General features: G+C 42.3%; 1 protein-coding gene across 3 annotated transcripts in view; it reads left to right on the top strand.

Annotated features, from left to right (window-relative positions):
• Positions 1-4,496: 4,496 nt before the first annotated feature.
• FAM168B (family with sequence similarity 168 member B) overlaps positions 4,497-12,610 on the top strand; it is a 41,169-nt gene continuing 33,055 nt past the window's right edge. Inside the window, exon 1 of one of the 3 annotated variants that reach the window (XM_034653503.1) lies at positions 4,497-4,765. The gene's annotated coding sequence lies outside the window, so the exon portion shown is untranslated. The remainder of the gene's footprint in view (positions 4,766-12,610) is intronic. The other 2 variants (XM_034653505.1, XM_034653504.1) reach the window with 2 other exon arrangements.

A 12,610-nucleotide genomic window follows, 5' to 3' on the forward strand; every position in this document is an offset into this window, starting at 1 on the left:
TTAGAGAGAGAGAGAGAGCACAAGTGGGAGAGGCAGAGAGAGTCTCAAGCAGACTCCATGCTTGGAGCCTGATGGGGGGCTTGATCCCAGGACCCTGAGATCATGACCTGAACCAAAACCAAGAGTCAGACGCTTAACCAACTGTGCCACCCAGGTGCCCCAGAAATTATTTCTGTATTTGTACACAAGTAAATACTAATATGTATTTTCATCTCCCCTTTTTACACAATGTTCTTTAACCCAGTTGTATTAGTTGACTAGGGGTGCCATAAGAAATACCTCAGACAAAACAGCTTAGACAACAACAATTTATGTTCTCCCAGTTCTGGAGGCTGGACGTCCAAGATCATGGTGCCAGCAGGGTTAGATTCTCCGGATGTCTTTTTCTGTGGCTTGTAGATGATCACCTTCTCACTGTGTCCTCACACAGCTGTCCAGTCATCTGTGTTGTCTGTGTGCTAATCTCCTCTTCTTATACAGACATCAATCAGATTGGATTAGGGCCTATCCCACTGACCTCATTTTAACCTAAGTATTTCTTTAAAGGCCCTATCTGCAAATACAGATTCTGAGGTACTGGGGGTTAGGGCTTCCACATATGAGTTAAAGGTGGGAGAACACAATTCAGCCTATAAGAACAGTTCTATCCTTTGCTTTGTTCATTTGACAGTCTACCCTAATGATATTCCCATTTCAACATACAGAAAGGTTGCTTATTTGTTTCTCGAGTTAGAGGGTAATTTATTGTATGGAGACCAGTCAGTAAATCAGTCCCCTATTGATGGACACTAGGGTTGTTTCCAATATTTTGCTACTCACAACAATGCTGCAATGAATAAGCTTGCACCTATTTCATTTTATACCCCAGAGAGCATCTCTATAGACAAATTCCCAGCAGTGGAATTGTTGGGTCAAATGTTTCGTGTATACTTCTCATAATACATCACCAAACAGTCCTTTCTCCAGTCCAGCAATGTGCCTGCTTCCCCACAGCCACATCAATATAGTGTACCATCAATTTTTTGGATATTTGCCAATCAAATAGGGGGAAAATGCTATATCAAAGAGTTTTAACTTGCATTTTTCTCTTAATGAGTAAGATTGATTTTTTTTTATAGGATTAAGAGCTATTCACTTTCTTTTCTGTGAACTTTCCTCATTGTTTTTTATTGGCTTGTAGGACTTCTTACTAACTTTTGAAATTCCTTTATGCTAGGGAGATTAGCCCTTTGTCTATCACATGTGTTGGAACTATTTATTCCTTGTTAATCATCTGTCTTTTGACTATGTTCATGGTGCTTTTTGCCAAACAAATATTTTTCATAGTCATGGCTTCTGGATTCTGAGCAGGAGTTAGAAAGGCCTTCTTTAGGGCACCTGGGTGCTCAGTCGGTTAAGTGTCTGCTTTCCCCTCAGGTCATGATCCTGCCATCCTGGAATCGAGTCCAGCATCAGGCTCCCTGTTTCTTCCTCTCCCTCTGCCCCTCCCCCCTGCTTGGGCTCCTTTGCTCTTGCTCTCTCTCAAATAAATAAATCTTAAAAAAAAAAAAAAGGCCTTCTTTACTCTGAGATTAAAAAGGATTTTCCCCATGTTTTCTTCTTGTCCTTTTATGATTCCACTGTTACACATTTGTATCTTTTTTGATTTGGATTTCACTCTGGTATGGTGTAAGGTATGGACCCAATTTTATGTTTTCTCAGGTGGCTATATTTTCGTCCCAATACCATTTATTGAATGATCCATCTTTATCCTTGGTGATTTCCCAAAATCATTTGGGTGTATTTCTGGGTTTTCTGTTATGTATCATTGGTCTGTCTATTCATGCATCAGTGACACACTGCTTTATTTACTGAGGCTTTAACATTATTTTTTAAAGATTTTATTTATTTATTTGAGACAGGAAGAGAATATAAGCAGGGCAGATGGAGAGGAAGAGGAAGAAGCCGACTCCTCGCTGAGTGGGGAGCTGGTCATGGGGCTCGATCCCAGGACCCTGGGATCATGACCTGAGCTGAAGCAGACCCTTTACCCACTGAGCCACCCAGGTGTTCCTTATTGGGACTTTTTTTTTTTTTTAAGATTTTATTTATTTGAGAGAGAGAGCAAGAGCAGGGGTTGAGGGGTAGAGGGAGAGGGAGAAGCAGACTCCCCACTGAGTGAGGAGGATTCAGGGGTCTATCCCAGAACCCTGGGATCAGGACCTGAGCTGACGGCAGATGCTTAACCAACTGAGCCATCCAGGTGCCTCGATAAGGCTTTTAAATATGTTTTCTTACCAGTAACCAGCCACCATCCTATTACTCTTTATTCTCAAAGTTTTCCTGGAAGATTCTTTCTTTTGATTCTTTTTGATTTTTTTCCCATATGTAAATCAGAATCACTTCCTCTAGTTAAAAGTAATTATTGGTGTTTCACAGGAATTGTATTTAAATTTATAAATTAATTTAGGGCGCATTGACATCTTTTTGATGTTAAATCTACTCATCCAAGGATATGATGTTTTTCTCCATCTGTTTAAGTGTTCTTTTGTGCCATCCAGGGACTATTTAAAGTTTTATTCACATAGATCTTGTGCAATTCTTATATAAGTTTATTGCTGGCATTATATCATATTTATATATTCCTTGTATAATATTGATATTTTGTATAATTTAATTGTATTATAATTTAATTTTACTGGTTAACTAGATGCATGATAGCTATATATATTTTTTTCATTTTGATTATTGTTTGTCACTGAATTCTCTTATTGTTTGTGTAGTTTTTCAGGTGATCCCACCTGTTTTTGACCTGATGCATCTGTCGGAAATAAAATTCTGTTGTGTGAAGATACTGACATTTTGGGTTTGTTGTACTGGAACATTTCCTAGCTATTCTGACAGATACAAGTGATTAAAAAAAACAACAACAACAAACCAAGTACATTAGGGCAAAAATCTGTGGGGGCAGTGAAATTGAAGCAGTCAAGAGAAAAGGGAAAAACGTTTTTTGTTATAGAACTTACTCATGTATTTTAAAGTGGAAAAAAGGTGGGAATTGAATCGCCATAGCGTTTATATGCTAATGGATACTTTAAAGGGTAACATAATCTTATTTAAAACTGTCAACATTTAGGGCTCCTAACTGGTTCAGTTAGTGGAGCATGCTACTCTTGATCTTGGGGTTGTAAGTTCAGCCTCACGTTGGGTGTAGAGATTACTAAAAAATAAAATCTTCAGAAGCGCCTGGATGGCTTAGTCCCTTAAGCAGGCAGCTCTTGATTTCTGCTCAAGTCTGGGGTTTCTGGGATCCAGCCCAGTTCAGCAGGGAGTCTACTTGAAGAGTAGACTTTAACCTACACTGAGTTCTTACAGATATGCCCGGCAGTGTCTTTACGAACTGTATGTACTGAGTGTCCCTCTATATCAGGCTATTCCTCTGCTTGGTCGGCAAGGTAAACTCCCTGGGCTTTCTGCTGAGTACAGGCCCACAGGGTTGTCCTGCTTTCTCCAGGCCCTTCCAGAGGACCCATCCCAGCCTGCATCACAGGTTCCTCCACCTCTCTTCAAGGCGGACTCATTGACTCTCAGCTCAGGCAAGGAACTTGTGGGTCCTATCAATGTCTCACAAGCAGCTATAGCTGTTCTGGAAAAACTAAATCCGAGAATTGCATGCACTCTGACCCGGTTGTTGGGGTTTGAATCCTGAGTGGGTTTCCTAGTAGCGTGTTCTTGAAGGCTTATCAACTTCTTTGTGTTTTAATTCCCTCATTTGCAAAATGCTTTATTACGACCTAATGAATGCAGAGCTTTGGAAACAGTGATCGGCAGAGCGAGTGCAGTGTCCTTGTTGGCGACCTGTACTTGGTGCTCTGGCTGGCGCTTGCTGGGACGTGCTGTGCTGCGACCGTCCCTGGGATGTTCCAGGCCGGGCTCCCTCGCCATTCGGTCGGATAGCACTTCGACTGCGGCCACCATACTAGCCCTGGCTACAGTGCTGAGCCTTGCCCTCAGTCGTCACCACCGAGCATCACAGCCAGGACCGAGTCACAAACCACCACCACCACCACCACCACACCCTCGTGTCTTCGTTTACACACAGGTTCCTGTAGTACGGTGGCTGTTTTAAAAATACGAAATCGAAAAAAAAAAATACGAAATCGAAGACATATTTCTCATAAGAAATTAGTAAAACTATAATTATGTTCCAGTATGTTCCTTCCACATTGCATTAGTATAAGGCCAAAAATAGCGTGAGGAAGAGCAGTCCATAGGAGTGCTTTTCCGAAAGGAGGACACAGACGTCTGTGTGGGCGGCGTTGGCCGATCAGGTTTTTAGCCCTCACGCACCGCACGCGCCGCGCTAGGGTATACAGATCCATCTTGGGTCGCACGGCGCGCAGCTACCGGTAGCCTCTCCATCCGGGCGCCTCTCAGTCGCCGGCGGGAGCGCGCACGCCACCACTCTAGTCTTGACGCAGCCGTCCAGTCACGTGCCCAGCGCGCCCTCGCTGCGGCGCGCGCCAGGCGGAAGTGAGGTTGGAGGCTCGGTGGCTGCGCAGCGTCGGTGGGTCGCGCGGGCTGCGGGGAGGCGGGCCGGGCGGACCGGAGCCACTGGAAGCGCGGGCCGGGGAGGCGGCGGCGGCGACGGGGGACTTTGAGGCTCAGCTCCCGCATCGGAGCAGCCCTCCGCGGCGCTCGCCCCTCGCCGAGCCCCACCGCCGAGCCCACCCCGGGCCGGCGTGCGCTGGTCACCGAGGCCCAGGCCCGCCGCCGTCGCGGCGTGGTGAGTGCGGGCGAGATCGGANGACGAAGGCGGGCTGGGCTTTTTCCCGTGGGGCCGACCGGGCATCTGGGGGCCCGAGGGAGGCGGATCTGGGCGCGGACCCGCGCTCGGGCAGGTGCGGTGTGGGCGGCCAGGAGCGGGAGGGGGGGGCTGCTGCCCAGGTGGCCGGGGAGAGGTGGCGTCTGCACAAGAATGTTCTTTGGAGTCTGCACAAGAATGTTTTCTGGGCCTTATTGCGGTTCGTCTTAGATCAGGTCAGGAAAACGTATGAAAAAATGGGGAAGAGGCAGGGTGTTGTTTTCTGTAAGTTAGATTTAGGATTCTTGTGGTTGTAATCATTTCGAATGTGTAAACTATTCAGTTTGTCTACTCACAAAGTGAAAAATTTTCCATTTGCCTCGCAGAAGCTTAGTGTTCACCCTCCAGCTTAGGCTTTTAATGATTTCTTCAGAAAGGACGTTTCGTGGCCCAGTCTGGGTTAACTTTGAAAAAGAGGTGTACCTTTGCAATTTGTCCACAAACAGGGTGTTTTTCTTCCATAATATATGTATGTGTGCGTGTAATGGATTGTATGAGTTAATGTTTCATTCAAGTCATGCATAAAAATATTTTGGAGTGTTTTTGGCATGGAGGAAAAATTTTTGAATGAAAAATTTTGTCTTGTTCCCAAAGCTTAAATTCTCATGTCATCCTTGTGTAATTTGAGATTTTCTCAAATATTACATGGAAAAGTTTAGATTAGAAGTTTTTACTGTGGACAGTAATAAAGATACATTTTGCAACTTTGGTAAGTAAAGTAGTGGACTATTTTTGCTTTGACAGCCAGTTGGACAACTTAAGCCTTTTTTTTTATTTGACAGAGAGAGAGACAGCCAGCGAGAGAGGGAACACAAGCAGGGGGAGTGGAAGAGGAATAAGCAGGCTCCCAGCGGAGCAGGGAGCATGATGGGGGCCTCCATCCTAGGAGCCTGGGATCACGCCCTGAGCCAAAGGCAGACGCTTAACGACTGAGCCACCCAGGCGCCCCATAAGGCTCTTTTTCCTAATGCCGAAGCTAGTGTGTGCACATTGTGAAGATTTTTTTTTTCCAGCTTCATAAAGCTGGCTTGCTTTTGTTGGGGTGTTTGTATGTTACTTATATTTAGTTGTGTTTGTGAGTGAATGGAAGCTGAGGGTTGGTAGAAGTCTCCAAAGGCCTTCTGAGTTGGAGACAGCTGGCTGCCTGTGCGTTCTGCCGGGTGTTCTTGTGCAGCAGTCTCTAGAAATGCTGAGCAGGTAGCAGCATCCCCTCTTCCTGGTTCCTGACCTTGGAAACAGCGGAAAGACTGGGTTGTGTGTGTGAGTCAAGTGCCTACATCTCAGGAGGAAGCACCATCTGCTGCTGCCCTTTTATCAGGCCCTGATATATTGTTAGTATATTTAGTTATTATTCTGCTCTACACCTGCCTTTCAACTCATTTTCATTTTAAGGTTAGAATTATAATGCCAAAATCATTTGAATTTTTGAACATCAGGAAAATGAGTATAATGTCACAGAGGTAGAGGATTAGAATTGAAAAAAAAAAAAAAGAAACAAGTGCACTTTAAAATATTTGAAGTTTTTGTAGATTCTGTAGTTAAAAAAAATTTTTTTTGAGGTAGGCTCCATGGCCAGGGTGGAGCCCAGCATGGGTCTTGAACCCATGATCCTGAGATCAGGACCTGAGCTGAAGTCAAGATTTGGAGGCTTAACAGATTGAGCCACCCCGGCACCCCTATAAGTTATGTACTTTAAAGGGAAATTTTTGTCTGCCAGATTTGTCTCACTTAAACACCTTCTTTTCCAAGATCAGTTGAAACACTTAAAATAGTAGTACACCAGTGTAATAGAGTAATAGTTACTTTTCTCATGTCTGTGTTCCACTTTACATCTATGTCTTTGAAGTCTCTTCAGTCCTGTGAGAAATACATGAATTTCTCCCAATAGATTGCAACCTCAGTAGTGAAGGTAGAGTTTGAGGGAGTTGAGAAGAACTTTCTCCTCTTACATGCTTTTCTTGATAATATCAGGTGTTGCTGAGAATTACCAGTGTTGGTTGTACTAAAGGGTATTTTATCTTGTATATTGATGTTTTTGAGAGAAGTAAAATTTAAGCCTCTTGAAATTAGTTTTGTTGATATGAAATACTAATATAAAAGGCCTTCAAAGTTTTATAATTACTGTGTGTGTGGGAACTTTCTTTAGATCATGGTATCTTTTGAAACTGGAGAAAATAATACAGTGATGGGTCTTAAAATGTATTTTATTTCTGATTATTACTGGATTTTCAAATTCAGAAATTTTTGCTGTCATCTTTTTTTTTTTTTTAAGATTTTATTTATTTATTCGACAGAGATAGAGACAGCCAGTGAGAGAGGGAACACAAGCAGGGGTAGTGGGAGAGGAAGAAGCAGGCTCATAGCATAGGAGCCTGATGTGGGGCTTGATCCCATAACGCCGGGATCACGCCCTGAGCCGAAGGCAGACGCTTAACCGCTGTGCCACCCAGGCGCCCCCATCCATAGGTATTCTGACAGTTGAGTCATTCCAGATGGGGAAAAAAAAAGTGGTACTCTCTGGATCCAGTATTGGAATTGGGATGCTTGGCCCACAGTAAATCAGACTGGGAAATTGGTGGTTTCTGGGGGGTCAGTGGCACTAGGATCCCAGGCAGAATGATGATGATGTGTTTTTTTCCGTATTTTTTGTTATGCAAACTTAAAAAGTATAATAATTGTGGGGCGCCTGGGTGGCTCAGTCGTTAAGTGACTGCCTTCGGCTCGGCGTGATACTGGCGTTCTGGGATTGAGCCCCACGTCAGGCTCTTCTGGGATCCTGCTTCTTCCTCCCACTCCCCCTGCTTGTGTTCCCTCTCTCTCTGGCTGTCTTTCTCTCTGTCAAATAAATAAATAAAATCTTAAAATAAAATAAAATAAAATAAAAAGTATAATAATTGAATATATAGCCATAACCCAGTATCTCAGCATATCAATTATTGGCCTTACACTGTAATTTCCCTTTTTTGTAAGAATACTTAGAGAAATCATGTCATTTTTTAGTTTAGCATGTACTTCTGAAAAATGGTGTCTTTACATAACCAAAATGCTATCACCACACCTAGCAAAATTAACAAGTGTTTAATGCCATTTGATACCTAGCCCACATTCAGTTGTGTCCCTAAATCCTTAAAATATCTTTTTACAGTTTTTTTCCAATCTAAACCAAAATCCAAACAAAACTACCTAATGGTTTTTATGTCTAAATCTATTTTAATCTAGAACTGCCCTCCCTGTTCCCCACCCCTCTAATCCCCACCAGTTTTCAGACCGTTGACTAACTGAAGAAACTGGGTTATTTGTCCTCTAAGATGCCCCATCTTTTGGGTTTGTCTGTTTGCTTCATGGTGTGCATTCTATTCCTCCAACTTCTTTTTCTGCAAACTAGAAGTTGGATGTATAAGATTCATTAGATTCAGATTGTAATGTTTTTGTAGTAGTACACGTTAGGTCATGCAGAGTAATTCTGTTATGTGAGCATGCATATAATGTTAAATAGTTTGCTTTCTAATGTTAAGATTGGCTAGTGGGTTCAGCTTTCATAGTCACTAATAAATAAACAGATGTGTTTCAACTATTCTGAGTTACAGTTTAAATAAATGTCTCAACTTCATATATATATATATGCATACATATATATATATATATTTTTTTTTTTTGAGTAAGCTCTACACCCAGTATGGGGCTTGAACTCAACTACCCTGTTATGAAGAGTCACATGCTCTGACTGAGCCAATTAGGCGCCCCTCAACTTCATATTTATTGCTGTGAAAAGTTGTATTTCCTATCACAGCAAAAACATTCAGAAGTTCTTCAAAAACATTCAGAAGATACATATAAGCTACCTGTGTGCCAAGCACTGGTGAGATGCAGGAGGACAAAGCTGAACAAGTATTTTCCCTGTCCTCGAGCTTCGAGGCTCAGAATCTTGGGGGAATCTCATTATTTGAACAAGTAACCTAAGAAGTTGGTGGTTTTTTTTTTTTTTTGGTTTTGTTTTGTTTTGTTTTTTTTGACGTTAGTTCACCGACTTTGTCTTTATATTACTCAGGCAAGCCCTTTTATTGGATAGGAGAGGAAACTGCAACATTTTCTTTCATCAATCTTGCCTAATATTTTTAATTCATTAAGATTTTTCAGTCTCTTTAGGAAACATTATCCTCTGGGGAGGTAAAAATGCTTTTAGGAGATATAACTTCTGGGTAGTTTGGAACTTACGATATTGAGAATTCTAATGCAATTCTTTTTTTTTTTTTTTTTTAAGATTTTATTTATTTATTTGACAGCCAGCCAGCGAGAGAGGGAACACAGGCGGGGGGAGTGGGAGAGGAAGAAGCAGGCTCCCAATGGAGGAGCCTGATGTGGGGCTCCATCCCAGGACTCTGGGATCACGCCCTGAGCCAAAGGCAGACGCTTAACGATTGAGCCACCCAGGCGCCCCACTAATGGAATTCTATACACTTTTTAGTGGCAAGCGTATAGTAGAATCGTGTTATTGGTTTATACTGAGATCCTTATGGCAGGAGAGCCTTGTGGTGTTCAGTGCTTCATTTGAGTTGTTTATGGTTTTGGGCTGTTACAAATAATAAACATTTGTGTAAAGATTTTTGTGTAGATGTATGTTTTCATTTCTCTTAGGTATTTACCAAGGAGTGGAATTACCAGGTCATCTGATAACTCGTGTTAATTTGCTGTGCTATTCATGAGTTTCATTGCCTATCAGATGACATCTGCTCAGCACCACATTTAAGGGGCTCCACATGATTGTTCTATGAAACTAAACTGTGTTTCCATGATCATCTTTGTTGATTCCCTACAAGCCCAATTGCCCAATATTCCTAAAGTGCATCTTGCATTTTCTCACTTCTGTGGCTTTTTGGGATCGTACTTGTTCAAAGCTTATTGGAAATACTACCTCTGTAATCACGTTTGTCCTGACTCTTCCTCCCCTCACCTGTTGAATTTTTGCTCACTCCACTCAACCCTCAGAACACTGCATTCCTTTATGGTATTTAATGTGTCTATTAATACTCTTTGTCCTGTATCACCATTATTCATGTCTTTTGCCTTATAGGCCTGAGTTCTCCAATACAATAGTCATCTCCTACATGTGACTGTCTAAGTTAAACTAAAATGCAGTTCCTTGGGGCGCCCGGGTGGCTCAGTCATTAAGCGTCTGCCTTCGGCTCAGGGCATGATCGCGGTGTTCTGGGATCGAGCCCCACATCAGGCTCCTCCGCTGGGAGCCTGCTTCTTCCTCTCCCACTCCCCCTGCTTGTGTTCCCTCTCTCACTGGCTGTCTCTCTCTCTCTCTCTGTCAAATAAATAAATAAATAAAATCTTAAAAAAAATAAATAAAATGCAATTCCTTAGTTATGCTGGCCACACTTCAGGTGTTCACTAGCCAGCCGTTAGTGGCTACTTTACATGGATAGTTGCCATACGTTTTCATCTTCACAGAAGGTTCTGTTGGACAGAACTTTTCTAGATTGTAAACTTAGAAGCTTGTGACTTGCTCTTTTTGTTTTCTCTGTGGCCTTTGCATAGTGCTTTGCTTATCTTGGATTTAATTGAGAAAATAAAATTACATTCTGGCACAGAATGGAGAAACAGAATTTTGGGAATTATATACTTTCTCAACAGATCATAGTTGAAGCTCAGAGATAGATGGATTTATGAGGGCTTCCACAATTCTTCTGTTGGAGAGCCACCAAAAATGGGTTAAAAGTGCAGGGTAATAGGGATTGGCAATGCCAGATGGTTCTTCTTCCTTTTTTTTTTTTTTTTAAGTAGGCTCCATGCTGGGCGTGGAGCCCAATGCAGGGCTTGAACACAAGACCCTGAGATCAAGAGTCAGATGCTTAACCAACTGGGCCACCCAGGTGCCCCCAGTTTGTTTATTCTTTTTTTTTTTTTTAAAGATTTTATTTATTTATTTGATAGAGATAGAGACAGCCAGCGAGAGGAGGGANAGCCACCCAGGTGCCCCCAGTTTGTTTATTCTTTTTTTTTTTTAAAGATTTTATTTATTTATTTGATAGAGATAGAGACAGCCAGCGAGAGAGGGAACACAAGCAGGGGGAGTGGGAGAGGAAGAAGCAGGCTCATAGCGGAGGAGCCTGATGTGGGGCTCGATCCCACAACGCTGGGATCACGCCCTGAGCCGAAGGCAGACGCTTAACCGCTGTGCCACCCAGGCGCCCCCCCCCCCCGTTTGTTTATTCTTAAACTGTGTGGTAGGATATGTAATCGATTCTTGCTTACTTTCTGGGCCTTCCTATCCTTGTTTTCTCTCATCTGTATCGTAGACGTGTTGTCCATCTGGTAGTCCCTGGGCACACATGACTATTTAAATTTAAGTTGAGGCTCAGTTGGAGGAGCGTGCGACTCTTGATTTAGAGGTCATGAGTTCAAGCTCCACGTTGGATGTAGAGATTACTTAAATAAATAGATTTTAAAAAATAAATTTAAGTTCAGGTCAGATAAAATTTAATAACCAGATCCTGCACTAGTCACATTTTTGGGTGCTCAGTAGTTGCTTTTAGCTAATGGCTGCCATATTGGAAGGCACAGATAGCATCTTCATTGTCACAGAGAGTACTGTTGGTCAGCACTGATCTAGACTAATCTCTTAGCTGTAATTGTGGATGCCATAGTAAGTTTGGCTTAGAAGTTTTTAAAAGAAAGTTAATTATATAAGTAAGAACGTCCCAATCACTGATGTTCCCGATTTATTCCTAATTTAGACTGGAACTTGTTATTAAAGGCTAGGGATGTGACCGGGTATAGGGTATTTTTTTTTATGTGTACTCAGCTGCTTGATTGTGAATATTTTAAATGAGTCAGGGAAGCTGAGACTTTGAAGTGGTTAATTTTTGCGATATGTTTTTGTAATGGAATTTGATACCTACAGTGTTCAAAGGTGCGTGTGTTTTTAGAAAGTCAGCAGGTACATGCACCTGTTTTGTGCCAGACGCTGTTGTTGGTGCTGCTATTTACTGCAGTAAATAGGACCAAGTCCCTGTTCCCTGTCTGCCCCAGGCTACTTTCTAGTTTGGGGTGTGGTAGGGGAGGCAGACACTAAATAAGTATATATATGTACATTTTATTTAATTTTAATTTATTTTTAAAGTAGGTTCCAAGCTGTGCCTGGAGCCCAACATGGAGCTCAAACTCACGACTGTGAGATCAAGACATGAGCCACCCAGGTGCCCCTTTTTATTTTTAAGTAGACTTTTTTAGAGCAGTTTTAGGTTCATAGCAAAATTGAGAAGAAGGTACAGAGTTCCCAGATTACCTGTTGCCTGCTATCCCACTACCCTGTACTGTTTTTATTTTTAAATTTAACATCCTCTTAATTCTTACTACCCCATAAATCAATGAGTGACTTATTAGGTGAGGAATAACAGAGTAGTTTTTTTTTTTTTTTTAAAGATTTTATTTATTTATTTGACAGAGAGAGACAGCCAGCGAGAGAGGGAACACAAGCAGGGGGAGTGGGAGAGGAAGAAGCAGGCTCCCAGCAGAGGAGCCTGATGTGGGACTCAATCCCAGGACCCTGGGATCACACCCTGAGCCGAAGGCATATGCTTAATGACTGAGCCACCCAGGCACCCCAGGAAGACACAGTAGTCTTAATTAAACTCACACTTTCAGAATACATTGGGTGATAGAATTCAGAGGAGCTTGCTGGAGATACTGATGGGAATCATTTTTCTGTTGGGTAAGGGGTAAAATCATGGTTGTGGCTGTGCAAGCTCTTGAACTTTT

Source organism: Ailuropoda melanoleuca, unplaced genomic scaffold (genome assembly GCF_002007445.2).
Source record: "Ailuropoda melanoleuca isolate Jingjing unplaced genomic scaffold, ASM200744v2 unplaced-scaffold9223, whole genome shotgun sequence".
Classification (NCBI taxonomy): domain Eukaryota; kingdom Metazoa; phylum Chordata; class Mammalia; order Carnivora; family Ursidae; genus Ailuropoda; species Ailuropoda melanoleuca.